Source organism: Lepisosteus oculatus, chromosome 15, assembly GCF_040954835.1.
Source record: "Lepisosteus oculatus isolate fLepOcu1 chromosome 15, fLepOcu1.hap2, whole genome shotgun sequence".
NCBI lineage: Eukaryota > Metazoa > Chordata > Actinopteri > Semionotiformes > Lepisosteidae > Lepisosteus > Lepisosteus oculatus.
In genome coordinates this window covers 19,724,082-19,741,130 of record NC_090710.1, presented here as the reverse complement: position 1 = coordinate 19,741,130, position 17,049 = coordinate 19,724,082, and the positions used below count along the sequence as shown (strand labels likewise).

General features: G+C 35.0%; 1 protein-coding gene across 1 annotated transcript in view; it reads right to left on the bottom strand.

The window, feature by feature from the left end:
- Positions 1 to 17,049, bottom strand: part of LOC102692365 (E3 ubiquitin-protein ligase Midline-1) — a 158,223-nt gene that overhangs the window by 140,102 nt on the left and 1,072 nt on the right. The gene's annotated exons all lie outside the window — the stretch shown is intronic.

Sequence of the window (17,049 nt, the reverse complement as noted above, 5' to 3'; positions counted from 1 at the left end):
CCCATTTCTGAACACTGTTTTGCTATCTAGTGAACATCAGCTCTAGTGTTACCAAAGCCTGTTTTATAAAAAGACAAACAAGATATTATAAAGCAGCAACGACAGCAATGAATTATCATGCACTTTCTGCCACATGTCCTTTTCTCAATGAAAGCTAATTTGCTGAATTTTAAGAAAGGCCATTAAAGATATCTAAACCAGAGAGATAAAAGAATGCCAGCAGTTAGGAGGATAGCAGTAGTTTACATTTCAAAACAACACTTTGAATGAGTTGTAAAAGTGCAATTTGGATACATGTTCTAACAAAAAGGGTCTTGCGGGGTATGACATCATATGTTATGCTTTGCTCCACCACAGCAAGCATCCATACCCCTGAAACCCACCATTTTTTCTCCGAAATCACTTCTTTTTCTTGCTGGTCTGTGGTGGAATCCCACGACATTCTTCTGTCTACAGGGAGAGACTCATAATTGTTTCCAGCTACAAAGTGGTTTTGCCGGGATCTCTAAAACTCTTCAGCTACCTAGTTTTCAGGATAGATTTTCTTCTTGGACAGTACAGGATGGAACACATACTCAGAGTCAACCTTTGGCTTAGTGGAAGTAAACTCTACAATTTATATTTATGTCTGTCACATCATGGTTTGACATTTCTTTCTCCGTCATAAACTGTGTAAACTTCAGAAAGCTTCCCAAACAGTGGTTTCAGTGGGTCTATGACTTTAACCCATTTCCCCAGACTTACTCACATTTTACAAAATGATATGAAACAAATTCAATTTGGGGCATGGTAATAAATATTATTTTAATATAAGATAACTGTCCTGTTGTTTTTAATGCTCATCTGTTTGGTTCTGGTTGCTTTTCTGTAGCGCAAGACTGAACTCGGTGAACACAGAAACCTAAAATGAGTGCTCAAGTGGGCAGAAATATCCAGTCACAATTAAAAAACTACTAACAAAACGGAATGCTAATTATACTTCTTTAGTGACAAATGTAGAAAGAGATATTCATATTAGTTACAAGAAGTGCATTTTATTTTATTTTAATTTTCCTTTGGGTTTCAAGAAATGCAGAAAAAACGTTAAGTACTGTATGATTTTTGCTGCAAATACCACCTATAATTTAAACCAGTTAACCCCAGACTGAAGAACGTTTTCAGAGAAAGAAGACAGAAATCTTGCACATTGTAAATTCCATTGAATTGATACAGTTCAAAAACTTAAATGAGTGGAGGATTTTGATTTTAAGATTTTACACAACATTTATTAAATCATGTAAAGAGGCGTAAGTGTGCAGGAATGGATAGGGCTCTGGATTGAAACTCTCAAAGATTGTGGGTTCAATTCCTGAGTGCAGGTGTCAAAGTGTCAGAAATTGAGCTTGTGCCCAAGTCAAGAATTACCTGTGTTCATTCACAGCAACAGTTCTTTATTCACTTCAGCAGTTCCTGAATGAAAATGATTAAGTGAAAAGAGATTTATTAAACTTTATAAAGAAAATTTATTTATTTTTTTTCTCCTTTAGCCAGATCTCCAACAAAAGATCTGGAGCAGTGTCCTCAGAAATAGCAAAGATGGAAAACCGCTGCACTCAATCAACACAGTGAAATTGTGAACTGGCGCTCAATAACCACATACTGTAGCTTCCTGGTACTTGTATTGTATTGAAATTGCAGCCGAGAAAGTTTACAAGGAGTATAACCTGAGGCCCACTGTATTTCTGTTCTAATACCTTTCCCTTTGTATTGTCAGAATGGGTGTACTGTAAATGTAAGTTACATGGATAAAATTGTCAAGCAAATAAATTAATAATAAACCACTCATAATGGCTTCATGAGTGCCAGACAAATCTTACATGCTTTCTGCGTGCCCCTGATTTAATTGTATAAAGATATAAATTAAAAGGATTAAGTAAAAAAAAACATTTTGTCTAATCCTAGCTTGGCAAAGTGTTTTTTCTGCTACCTGAGAATTAATTTGAACAGGTTTTGTTTTAAAAGGGGATAAGGTTCTTAACAAATAGTAATATAAAAACAATTATTAAAATACAGTATTTAAGTTAACTACAGGTTTCAAATAAGGTTCGCAACAAATTTTAAATCGGATCAAAGAGGAACCACATTCTCTGCAACCTAAATACTTTAAGTGGTTGCTCTTTTTGTCTTAAATAGTGAGTTAACAAAATCCAAAACAGGTTGATATATGAACCCAGTCACCTGGCAACTAAGCCAGAAAAGATTACATTGAGAAATGTAATCTGTAATTGGCCGCCTTCTGCCAGTTGACTGTACACTGCTAATATCCAAATTCACAGAGAAAAAGCACATTTTAAACAAATCCAGTAGGATCCAGCTGTTATATCCTAAAGTATTCCGAAATACTGAACAATTTGGACTTCTCTTATTTTATTAATTGTGCAAAGATTTTCATGCCACATTGAATATCTTTATGGTGCGATGTTTTCAGTTTCAAACACAATAACATTCATCAGGAAATGGCAGGTGTTCACAGTCACACTTAAAATGAAGTGTGGAACTTTTTATAAAGTAAATGGCATCTTCTTCTAAATTTAAAATTGGCCAAATATTTATAGGAAATCTAGAACTGTAAATAAAATTAGAGCTCCCTGCCAGAAAAGGCACAGTAAAACCAATTCAGAACTCTTCCACAAAAACGTGTAATGCGGCAGCACATATTTATCAGCACTGTTTGAGGTTGCTTGATGGCATGGAGGCAATTGGAGTTGAATAACAGCTGTTTTTCTTTTGAAATTTTAAGTGAAACATGTCCACCATATAATCCATGCTGAATATATATTAGATCACAATGCACATTGCGTCAGAATACAGAAGAAGAAACTATTAGCTGGGTTTTGGGACCTAAGAGATTGGTTCAATAAACAAAGGTGCTGATTCAGAGAAGTTAAAGGTTTTTGGACTCAGGTCTAAATATTGTTGCGTCTACCCTGTGAACCAGCTGGAATAACAGTGTCAATAACCAGCTACAGTTGGTATTCCTTAGGTACTGGTGTCCTGGACAACAGAGGCTGAGTGTCACCAGGTTTGAATGAGGCCAAGCTGGCCAGTACAGTATATCTTAACTCTGGGACTTGCCAGGCCCCTGAGAGCTGTAGTGTTGTGTGCTGGAGACACATGGAGCCGCTAATCTATGCTATCACCACAGTAAGACACTGGGAAACGTAGCCTGGCAGGCTGGCAGCGGGCATGTTCCTGCTTCACACATGCTCATGATCTAGAGTTGCTAATAATGAATTCAAATGATAACATTTGGGCTGGAATGCCAAGCAAAAAAATGATGGTTTCGATGTTTTTAAAGCACACCACATGTCCTCTTATTTTCCCTCTTCTCAGAAAGAGCTCCCAACTCTAAAGCAGAGGTTAATTCCTCGATGAAAAGTGAAAAGGGTGGAGCATATGTGGAGATGTGAAACTTGTATCAGGATAAGGGATGGAGACATGAGGACCAAAGGAATGTATCTGAGCATCCCACTAATCACTTCCTTTTGTGTTTCTTACCCTACTCCTTTGCATTGAGTATTTAGCCCACTCCCTCTCTCCCCTGAAACATTGTTTTTTATCTTGTTTCCTTTTGAAGTTTCAGCGCAGAATGAAAATCTACTAATTTGTTTTATGTCATGCGCAGATGCAGCTCCCCTCTCTGCTGTAGAAGTAATCTAACTGCCTTAATAGTGTAAATGAATCTTAGTCTTTATTTTTATTTTCACATTTATAGCTGACCTTGAAACAGTTAAAACGTGCCCACAAAACATGAAAGACAACAAAAAAAAAGATTCTGCTGCTCCTGTACTAATTATGATATCTGTCTGGGTCTTGCAGCCAGTCACCCATGCACACAAATTCTCTCAATATGTCTCTGCTTTCTGGAAAAAAAAATGAAATGAAGAAATCTAAGACACCAGGGAGCCAAAACATCTGCTAGGCAACAAAACTTCAACATATTACACTTAAACAGCTTTATGATTGACAGTCCTGGGGCTAGACAACCTGCTGTTTCAAAACTGACTAAATGCATTCCTTATCTGAGTTTCTGAAGCTGAGACTTGTCAAAACATAATCAAGGAAATTCATTTTTTTAATGGAATATTGTTTTATGTTTAACCTACCCAGACAAACGGAAGCTAGGCAGAGCTTGATGAAGGATATCTAAGCTTTTTTTTTTAAACTATAAACAATGACCTTCTTACTCCACTCAGACGAGCTGCCATAAAATCAGTTCAATGCAACACAGTAATTAAGAAAGTAAGCAGTGCCCCCTGTCTGGCTAAGACAGCATGTATATCTGAAAATATGCATGCACCTGTATATTAAATGGATATGTAGACAAAATGTGCATTTTAAAGACAGCATCCTGGCAGCAGTAAGTAAAAGTAATACAGATCTCCAAGATTTACTTGTTCCAGTAAACATTTATAGATAGAAATATTATGGACAAAATGCAGACAGAATGTCACTGGTATAATACGTATGGTATGGAGGATTACCTTATATGAAATTATTACCCTAAAACAGCACGATACACATTGATACAGTGTACAGCACAAATGATATCATATCTGAGGATGTACTGCGTAAGGCTTGTCATGCGGGCTGCCTTGCTAAAACAAGTTACTAAACTGCCATTCATTCACCTCTATATTGGTATAGTATTCTTTAGAATGGGCTCTAAAAAGTGAACACGTAACTAAAACCTTGTCTCTGTTTCTGAAGCAGCACCAGCTCCTACCTTTCTGTCCTTTTATATCAACAGGTGCCTGCAGCATGCCTACTGCTAGTATTTGTACAGAGCCCCATCAATGAGAGACAGAACACACATGTCCCACAGACCTCGTTAATACCAACCTTGCAATCCAATGATATATTGTGTTATAATGTCATAATTACAGCAAATATATTCTCCGCGAGAATCACTCGCATTTTGCAGTTCAAGCACATTCCAAGCATCATATCCACACAGCAGCATAATGAACTAATACTGACAAATATGCTTCACATTAGAGAGGAGAAGAAGTTTCATCATGACAGATAATCCTCAAGAAATGAAATACATCACAGTATAATGAGATACAGTATACAGAAATAAACTCATTAACTTTTTTATTTTAGACCATTAGAAAATGACTTTAATTAAGACAAAAATTTAACTGAAAAATACTTTGAAATGTGAAATGAATACATTGATATTAATGTTATGGGATAAATTATTTTATAAAGGAAACTAAATAATGTTACTGCTTAATATTTTATGTTGTTGACATAATGATGTTCTTTTTTTTAACCAGAACACAGACTAGTCTAAATACCTTGCTGGTTGTTTAAATGCTAGACCTGTTTTCATGCAATTAACAACATCTGACGGCTTTTCAGCGAGCAATACAGCCATTTGAAATCTGTTCTTTTAATCACGTAGACGTTAGATTTATCTGCATGACGTAGGATAACAGTAACCTGTAAAGAATGATCAAAGAGCATACTGCAAAAGTGGTTGATAAGGTTTGCTTGTTAGTCTTTGTGAAAGACTTATACTTAAAACAGATCAGTTGTTAAAATAATTAAAGTACATGTATACAGTATGTTTAAATTGATATACCAGCTTAATGAACATGTATTCACCTCCAGTTAATGCCAAAAGCTATGTCACAATCAGCCACCTTAGCATTCTTAATGTACAGTCTCTTTATCAACAATAAATATGCTTGTACAACACTGGTTAAAATAGAGAACCTGTAACTTGCGCAAACAAGATTAGAACAATATTTTTAAATTTTTGTGCTTAACCCTTTAAAAATATTTTGATACATTATAATAACATTTGCTAGGGTGTGCCGCAGCGGTGCATTCATGAGGGGGACTATATCTCAGTACCTAGCAAACATATAACATGATGATGATATGCTCTGTTTTCTAGGGCTTGATTTTCTGTTTGGTGGTCAGTATGCTGCTCAGGGGAATTCATCCTTTCTAATACAAAACTGTGTTTCAGTATTAGAAATAATTTTACAAGTACTAACTCAGGGGTGTGTACACGTTTCTAGGTTTTCGTATGTATTTACTTTTCAGAATGTTTGAGCATTTGCTTTTCACACAGAGGTTGTGTGTTACAATACGTAAATCAAAATGTAAAATAAAATCTGATTTAATGAGTCTTGATTTCAGGCTGTCAGGTCACAAAATGTGTTACTTTATAGTGTGTAGACTTTCTATAGGCACTGTATATAGCTCTTCTCAGCACAAAGCATCTCAAAGCTCTTTAAATATAGGAGGGGAACCACTTCATCCACCACTGAAGTGCAGCCCCCATCTGGCATAGCATTCATCAAGCAGGCACTCAGAACGCTTCAAATGTCTGACACTTTTGTACTTCAAGACTGACGCCAACATTAAGAGTTGTGCCCCTACCGCACGAAATCAATTTCACACATACTAAAAATGTTTGGCTACATATTCAATAAGAAAGATTAAAAAAAGAGCAGGGAATGTGAATGCCTTAAATAATTTGCCGTCATTTCTAAGAAGGCCATTCTGAAAGGTTGGTTAGAGACTCCATTACTCCTAAATCACACTTGGCTTAGCTGTTTATTTCATATCGTTCTTCTAGAGAGAGGCGCTGCCCTTGTTTGTAGTGCCTGTGAAAAAAATCTGTTTCTGCATGGCTGACTGACTGCTGAAGATGGTGTTTTGTTGCTTTTTAAAAAAAATAATGGACACACATATGCAATGCTGTTTTTTTAATGGCAGCCTGTGCTTCGTTACTTGTTTTTCATCCGAATTGTTCATTTTACCATGAAATCTGTTTATTGTTCAATGAACAAAAATATGCTCAAAAAGAAAAACAAATGTGGTCACTTTAGCTTAAACTGCCACAAAGAGAATATATATTTAAAATAGCCTAAAAAAGACACGATGTGAAATAATTACAATTATAATTGATTTTCCTTTGCACAATACTATATAATGGCATAATCTGTAATAAAACTTGGAAGTATAAATAACTGTATTTCAAAATCTTAAATGAAGCAAATCATGTTTCTTTCCACCTCCAAGAGATATGCTGTCTCTGTTTATTAGTCTCTAAATTGCCCCTGTGTGCGTCTATGAACTGGTGCCTGGTCCAAGATGGGCCCCTTCCCTGAGGCCTTCACTGCCAGGAACAAGCTCTGACTTACCATAACTATTACCAAGAAAAAACAGTCCTCTGTTCATGGATGGATGGATTTGATTCAGAAACAAATGTGAACTTATAACTGTGGTTTAGGTGGAAGGTTAGATAGAGGTACACCTACTGAACTTATATGTCTCGAACCCAGGACTTCCCTCCTCTCTGTCCTAATCCTCCCACCTCCCCATCTACATTCTTGCAGCAACTCCCTACATTCTCCAAGTTAAATACCTTCTAAACATTTCGTCACTCTATTGCGTTCACTGGGATCTAACCAAACGACTGAAAATCTTGAACTTCATTCATTGCCCCTCGTGTGAAAGGTATAAAGGAACGTTCACGCCAAACCCTAGCAGAACAGCTGTTCGGTTTTTCCATCCAAAGCTCTGTTCCTTGTCTATCATTATTAAAAAGCTCAAACATAAAGTATTGCTGGATGAGCTCAGAGCTAAACCCAGACTTCAATAATGGAATACAACCTTGTGATCTCAGATCAAAGTGAAAGAGGCTGCAGAAGAATATTTTTTTGTGCTTGCACACAGATTAAAGTACCTTTGAATAATGATGTGCAGGAAAGACAAATCCTAACCTCATGAAGAAATAGCCATTTGGCTTCCCCTAACAAAGAAACTAATACAAACTGGCAGTGATCAGCCTCAGTGACAAATACCATACCATAGAAAGAATATTATACAGAAAAATTCAGAAGATTTGGCTACACAACAACTCTGCATTTTTTGGCAGTTTCATTGGTTTCATTCTCAAAAGATGATGATCAACAGAGGTTCGTTTTAAAAACATATAGACAAGCTTTTTTAAATTGATATTTTTCAGTACAAAATGGGTGTGTGTAGCAGTCTTCAAAAGGTATCTGACAGATACATTAGCATTTGTTATTTGATCCCGACAGGTTGTCTATGTCATTAAATATCAAGTTGTGTCATATGGTATTCAGGTTTGGAAGATCAGATTAGTACATAGGAATTTGTCTTTTTTTAGTTTTACAATATGTAAACCTGTTTAAGTGTAACTGCTCATGGCTATATCAAATGTAAATGGGGAAAGATAAATGTTGTGTGTGCTCAATTAATTGCAGTTCCTACTTTTGTTAAGAGGGAACCAAATATCTGTATATCTTGCTCCAAAATTAAGTAAATACTGTTTATTGTTGTCCTTGGAATAGTACTGGAAGATGCATGAGATAACCTGTGTCTTTACATATTCTAATATAATATGTTTATGTATCTTATAAATACCACCCCACTACTTAACCATGCAGATGACATGGTTTCAGATTCGGTAAGGCCTTGAGTTTTCTTGACAAAACCTACTTAGCATGATTCATAGAGTTATAGTTCAGTGCACATTGAAATTGGCTTACTTCAGTTTCACCACAGCAACACCTACTGCTAATGTCCTTTAAAGACATAAATTCCAGTAAACTTAGGTATTTGATACAGCTATTCCACGTCACAACTTTATAAAGTTACAGTTTTCACAATAACTATATTGTTTTACTTTCAGTGGCCATTCCAAGCTTTGATTCATCCATTCTTCAGGCTGGTCTGAAATCTATCACAGCAAACACACCCAAAACGCCGAAATGTCAGAAATCCGAGAACTCAAGGGCTTAGCTTACGTAATGCAATTTGATTGATAAAACACATTAATCACTGATCTTGGCTTATTGTAAAGATCATAGACACACCGTCTCATTAACGGACAGTAAGCACTAGATGTGGCCTCACTGCCCTAATCCCCGCAAAAGAAAAGTGGAACCTGAGCCTCTGCCACCTGTTGTGTCCAGAGAACAATTCTTTCTAATGGTGGCGGCATCTGTAGACAGCTGATTGCTTTTTTCAGCCTTCAAACTCGAATGGATATAAACCACTCTCAGGAGAGGACCTTAAAATTAAAAAGGGTTACAAAATAAGCATCTTGACAGTGTTCCTAACATTCAGAAAATGTATTTTCATCAAGCTTCAAATTAGTTGTACAAAGATACCTTATGATATTGAAATCAAAGGTATAACACAACATGTCCAGACCATTTTCCACATTACAGTATATCAAGTTAACTTTAACATACAGTTGTGTTGTATACAACACAAAAAAAACATTCCAGCTCAGTATTATACTGTATGTTAAGCATACTGTATAAGTTCTATAAAAATAATCTGAATTCCTCAAAAAGAGTAATGTCAGACACAATAAGATGTGATAAAAGCAATGTATTTAAAGTGTTCAATGTTTAATTAAAGGTCTCCAGACTTGGGTCTAGTCAGAAGTAAACATCAAAGCCAGACTCATTAAACCTTAACATGATATACTGTACCCAAGAAATGCAGGCAACCTATAGTGCAGGTCTAAGGAGACTGCTGTTATCATCTCTCTTCCAGCTAACATTATAGTTTCATAATTTTACTTCTAATCTTTCAAAACATTTGTTTTAACATATATACATTATGATTTAACAGAGCTCAGCTTTTTGTGCTAACCAGAAGACTCACATTCTCACTCAGATTCTTAAGGATATTACAAATGTAAAGAGTACAGTATTTACATGGTAGGAGCCAAAACATCAATGCAGTACAGTCTGTGCTATATGACAATGGTCTGTGCAGCTGAGCAGTAAATAGCATTTTGAAAAGTGATATAATAGCTCTCAAATCTACAATGCAAACAGACTGGGTCTGAGCTAATATTCTATCAAATGCACCAGGTGTCATATAATTGTTATTTTGCAGCTGTTGACTCAAATATACTGTATCAAATTATTAAAAGGGCTGTAGGGTAAGGTTTTGCTGTCATTAACAATCTCCTTTAATTATATAACAAGTTGTCCTCTAAAAAAGTCACTTATCATTGAGTGAACTGTAATCAGTAAACATGAATATTTTCTTTGAAAACAGCAACTTAAACCTCACCTACTTTACTGATACTGTGTTTTCATGTAGATGTGACACACAATGACAGTATGGGAACACGGTATGATCTCTTCTAAATTTTAGCCAAATATACATTTTTTAGTTATTAACAGTTTTTACAGAAGCTTCAATTTAGAGTATCATTACCCAGTGTTTGATTTGGTTCAAAACATGCAAGACATGATTTTGTAAGTTGCTTGTTTTCTAAATATTTTTTTTTTTACAAAAGGACAAACATTAGATACACAGTATAACGGCAGCCAACAAAACACATAAATAACGAGGCTGGATTGGAAGTTGTGACGTTTTGCATTATAACAAGTTTAGGCATTTTTGATCCTGAAATGATTTGGAATGCCCAAAATCCAAATGTAATAGCAGTACATACAGTAATATGTACTGTATTACCATTCAACCAGTTTAGCGTTTATCGGAAACTATACACTTAAAATATATTTTTATAAGAATCTAAAGTAATAACACAATAACCACAGACATTTATACACTATCGTATTTCACATTTGTTTTGTAGCATTAAATGACAGTTTCTACTTTTAGACATTTAAGCACAAAAGAAATTTAAATACAGAAATTGTAAAATCAGAATAAGTGCAAGTTTTCTCTCACTATTCCGAGTTTCTATTATAACATATTGGCTTTAGGTTTAAGGCTTTTTCTGGCTGTCTATGCCAACATTGACGACTGCTAATTGCTTTCTTGGTTCTAACTGCACGTTGCAAAGTCATTCCACTTAAAATGGTAAAACCGATAATAACCCAGACGAGTTTGGGAAACAAAGGAAAAGGGTGGGGGTGAGATGAAACCGCCTCTTCATATATTTAATTTGCATGTCTTAATGCATTACAGCTGTGTAATCTTTTTAAATACAAAGAATATTCTAAATTGCTATCTTCTCACACTTTAGTTACAGTGCAAAGGTTAAATAAGCACATTTTAATCATTTTTATTACACGGTTTAAAAAATAATTGTCCATAAGATTGCAAACCCCACGGTAGTATCACAGAGATAATTTGAATACCAGTATTATATTCACCTCCTAAAAATCCTTCAAGATGCATTAATTTTGTTTAAAACTGTTTTTCTATTCATTCTATTCAGAAGCTTGCTGACCTGCAGATTTTATTTCCTCAATGTTAAATTCTTACAGCGCATACTTTTATTGAAATCCACATGATCTGCTAAGTGTATTTTAAATTTCCCAGTGCACTCAATTCCGTACAAAACTGGGATTCCAGTTGGTCTTCGTATTGAAATGAATTCTGGGATTATCTGGGAGTGCCTTGTCCTTATAAATACAAGTAATTATCAATTGGTATAAAGAAGGCTTTTCTGAAAGCAAGGATCTATATTATACAGGTATATTACATATTGCACATACTGTATTACTTGTCAGATGTGAGTTGTACTCAGTAAACTTACACTTGTACTTCCAAGTTTTACACTTGTAAAATGTGTAAGCTTTGTTCCTTATAATATAAAAACACTTCCAATACTTTTCCAACTGGCTAAACTAGATTGTTCTGCACTTTTTAGACAAAAATACAAGATATGGCATTTGTGAGAACCACAACTATTTTAGAAACACTTTCTCCTCATACGTGAAAGTCAAATAGACCTCTCGAAGTTGTATTGATGGCTCCAAAAAATGGCATATACTACCAGAACTGCCTCAGAATACTATTCAATAAGACCTTCCCGATTGTTTTAACCAGGATATGGAGACGAATCACTATAGTTCTTCTGAGCACTAATGTCATCCTGATAAACCTCACCTAAAATTGAGAGAGGGACAAGAAGTGCCTGAGTGGGAATTCCTGTGCCGCGTGAGTGATCCCAAATCAATATGTCAAACTGTGATGGAAGTGTTGTCACCACAGGCTCAAACTGCCTATCACTGTAGGACCACATGTTAGAACTGTATGATACTACACCATCGCCATACAGCAAGGTGCTATTGCCTATCACTATTTGCACGATGACCACTCATAACTGACCTCTCTTCTAGTGTAGATGTGAGAAGTGGGAATTTAGCACATAATTATGGTTACCATGTAACACAAAATAAGAAAATAAAATAAACTGAATGTTGAAAGATGAAACCTTAATGCTTTGGTTCATAAGTGATATGATTTAAAACGTTTTTATTTTATTTTATACATTAATAAATGACTTCTATTTAAGATTGTTTTTTCAATGCATTATTACCTGCTGCACAGGAGCAAAGGCTAACCTTCCACTGTTTTCACTTGGTGTAAAATGACACTAGAATTCAGTCATCTGTTAAATACAAAATCTGTTAAATAGCAGCAGGGCTGTTTCCATTCTGCAGAACCTGGTTTTTAGGCAGACCAGGACTTCACTGTCAGGAAAACAGGGAGCATGTTTAGACAAGAAACTTTTACAGCAGATCAGCACACCTCAATCTTGTTATCACTTTACAGCCATTCCATTTTCATTCCTCTTCAAATGGCACTCGTGATCTTTTTGTATTCTTCCTAGATCTACTCGAAGCTGAAGCTGCAGTTTTATAATTTATCTTTTTCCTTCTGAGCTTAAGATTTATCTAGAGATAGCACTGCTTCTAAAGATACTGCATTAAAAAAATAATTGCAGAGAAAGTAACCAGGTGTGTAGTTATCAGAGCAATACCCAGCCATACTTGACTCGTTGTTCCAGACAGCTTGTGAGATTAATATTGTACATAGAGTGAAATCTAAAAGCTTCAGGATTTTCTTGACTGAATGCCAAGTGTCTCTATCACAACTCCATTCTCTGCTGGGTTTGACATTCTTGGAACCCAATTGTAAGTTATCTTTGAACTACTTGCTACCTTTTCCCAAACAGATCAGTCACTAGACAGCAAGCTTGTTTCTCTTTTTGACAGCCCCCATTGGTTACCACCCACCTTTGTACCTCTTTCTTATCACCTCATTTCTCTTATTATCTGAAGTCTTTTCAAATTTAAGATAAACATATACAGGAGACTAACAGTGTGTTATATAATTTTTCATCCACCTATTATCAGAATCTGCTTCCTCCTGTTAAGGGTTGTGGCAGTGCCACTCTATTGCAGAGCATCTAAACACAAAATTACAGACAATTTAGAGACACCAATCAACTACAGTGCTAATACATGCCACCATGCCATCCACATTATTGCAATATTCCTATTAGACTGGGGTCCAGAATGAGAGCACCCCTTTAAGCCCATCAGGAGTCCCTTTGAACACCGGCATCCAACTGATTCTAATAAAAGAACACAACCGAATTGTGAAGAATCCTGGTGCACTAAATTGAACATGACTTGGTAATGGTCTCCAAACATTAACAGATTTTAAATGTTAAAAAAGTGTCTCTCTGAATTAGTTTCACATTTGAATAATTGATTCTTCACAACGTCTAGATGGTGAGTTCACATACAGTATAGCAGTGTTAATGTTTCTGTACATGCAGATCACATATTTAAAAAATGCTCCCCGTGTCTCCCGAAGCCGCTATAGAGGAGCTCCTGTGTGAATTCCCCAGACTTCCAAGCCAATTTCTTTTAGCCCTCGGTTTTATGGATCTCCCACTCAGAGGGTGAGAGGGTATGTCAGTTTCCATGCTCATCAAATTTTAAACAGTCTCAAATTATAGTGCAAATAAAGAATACGCCTTTGCAAATAATGACTTCCAAATGCTGCACAGGAATGCAGCTGAGAACAGCATTTTAAACATATAGCTCTTTAAAATATATATTATTTATATTCATATGGCTAATGAGAAAATTCTGGTTATCACAGAAAGACACAGTAGCTATGATATAAGAATAACCTCTGTCACACCTGCATCTTGCCTTCATCATTAGTTGTGTTCACACTGACTTTTCCATGGTAGTCTTACTGTGCTAAAATTGCAACATTTTGGGCTAAAATATGCATGTGTGCAAAATTGGAACTTTTACATGTTCTGTGAACAAAATAATTAAAATAATCTTTAGAAATAAGAACCCCCATTTTTAAAATTGTATTTTAACTATGTAATACAGTTAAGTCATGTGTGGTAGAAACAACTGAGAATAATTTTAAATATTTGAATAAAGATTTACTGATTGTTAACATGTCAAACTGGCTTCTCAAAACAGGCAAATTCTACACCATTTTAACAAAAGGCAGAAAATATAATTAACTGAAAAGTCCATGGTATTAAGAACTGAAATTCGGCACCTGAATAAAGCCTTTCTATTTTCAATAGTTGCCTGATCCGATTGATATCATCTGTGAGTCCCGTGTTCCCTTTGTCCTCTGTGAGTTGTGTGAGTTGTGTGAGTGGTGTCCTGGTATTCATCCTCTGCCTGAGGACTCCGCATGAAACAAGATCTTATCCTTGTGTCATTTTTTAAGTACAGAACAAGTAAATTAATGTTACAAAATCATAATATTTAAGTAGATTTACAGTTAAGTGTCTTATTAAATAACCACCTTGTGGGCACACTGTTTTGTGCAGTCCATATATTTCTGGGCTGTTTTTCTAAACTGGATGGCAAAACATTTGCATCCATAAAATTATGAACAGTCTAAAATAGAAATTATTCGGTTGAATGAGCATGATTCAACAAGAAATGTCTGACTAATGGTTTATTCAGTTCAGCATTTGTTTGGTTGGTAAATCCCTGATGTTATCACCATCACAGTGTACTGGAAAAGTTTTCATGATTGTATAAACATCCCACACCACGATATGGTTTTTCTGTTGCAATGGGAGAAGACTTGTGTACCCTCCATCTGTTTCATAAAATTGAAGGCATGCAGCATTACTCCAAATGCAATAAAAATTACATTTACATTACTTGTAGAGCTCGTGATCATGCTCAATAGTTTTCTTTCTCACAGTACAGTATTTTAACTTATCCTTAGCTCTCCTTTTTAACTGGTGTTATGAGTACAGATTTGCATAAACAAATCTGAGACCCACAATGCGATTAACTGTTCAATCCATGCTATTGTCTTGCAGGTTAAATCAACTCGCAGTTGACCATATCCCTTTTATAAAATATTTTTTAAAGGATTACACATGAAAGTGCATTCCTAAAGTTTTGCCTTTTGTTTTTCTTAATGATCGCCAGATTCGGAACACCAGCTAAAGACGTAAGGACACGATGCATTCAGAGATGTTTTTAAAGTACCACATGCACTGTAATAGAATTATCTCATTCACATACCATATATGTAATATCACATTGTAATATCCCATTACAAGATACAGATACTTAGACACCTGGAAAATTAATAAGGTTTGCACAGTAAAATTAAAACAATACAAAATTATGTGCTCTAGGGCAAAGATAACCATGTACAGTACTATAACCTTTGACACTTTCAAGTATAAAATGGAATATAATCAATCATGTACAGTTAAAATTTATTTTGTAAAATAATATTATCTTCCAGTTCCTGGTAACCAGGAGCACAGAGGATGCATACTGTAATTGCTCTCTTTGCAGGTAGTGCAATGTCAAACACTTTTCTACTTGAAAAGTGCTGTTCCCAGGTGTATAAGTCTTTCTCAAGTTATCCTGATAAAGACAGTTAACCAACTGGCACCCAATCAACAGAGAATTAATTAAACAAACCCAGAGCTACAAGAAATAGAAAGTGTCACAATGTTTATACAAAGCAGACAATCCCAGAATACTGTAATTGCAGTCATTTGTCATAAATTGGGAAAAGCTGTGGCACCATTTTTGACGTACCACCGTGAAGATATGGGATTATGCAATGCGAAATATTAATTTAAAACTCATGTTTATGTCGGAACTTGGAAACAAATGAAAGCTATATACTGTACAGTATGGTATTCACAATAATGGGAGAAAATTACATTATCAATAAGCAACACTAATAACCTGTAAAAACACTTTTATGTGAAAATAAAGCAATATCTAACTAATCCAGCAAGATTATACTCAGTTACTAACAAATAGTTACACGGTAAAGTTATTGAAATACTTTACTGACTTTACCATCAACAACAAGTAAAGAAATGCAATGTCTCATTTATTTTTTTGTATCATTCTGGTAATTTATGAGTAAATTCTACCTTATATTTTCTCTTTCTTTCATCTTTCTAATCTCTCAATATCCAGTAAAACAATCCGAAGAGAAAATGCTATTTTATATCATAATTGTGATCAACACTAAGTTTAATTATTTTTTCAGAAAGTTGTTCTGAATCCTTACCCCACTCAGGTTTTGGACCCAGGAAATGAGTAGATTCTGCTTATAAGGTTCACTTAGTAAGAGTGATTAGTCATTTTAATGTAAAACCAATGTAAGGATCTGTACAGCTTCTTAAAACTTGTCCCACATTCCAACTAAATGAAACATACAACAAAACCTATTCATGCTACCACAAAGTTTACCTCAATTTTAACACAATTTAAATTTATCTTAAACTCAGTTGTCACGCCAAAAATACACATCTAAAGTGAAAAAATAAATGTCCTTTCTTTTAAAAACAATAAATTCATTTGGAAAAATCATGATCACAGCAGTAGTAAAGGATGAAAAGCTTCTTTTTGTAAAGAGTACTTCATGCTAGTTTTTCAGTACAAAATAAAATTAATGTAATCTATTTAGATACTTTAATGTGTGCTATTTAGATACAGTTCAGAGACAGCGGCCTTAAACAGAAAAATCGAGCACAGATCTGATGGGAGAACTTTGTAAATCTAGGTCATACAACAACTTATTTAAAAATATTAATACATATGGTATAAGCAACTTAAAAAGAAAAAAAATGGAATAACAATTTACTTTTCTATTTTTATTGACCTCAAAACCAGAAATTTAACTCAATATTGTAATAAAGTAAAAGTGCCAAATTCTTCAGATACAGTATATGCAGCCTACCATATACATTTA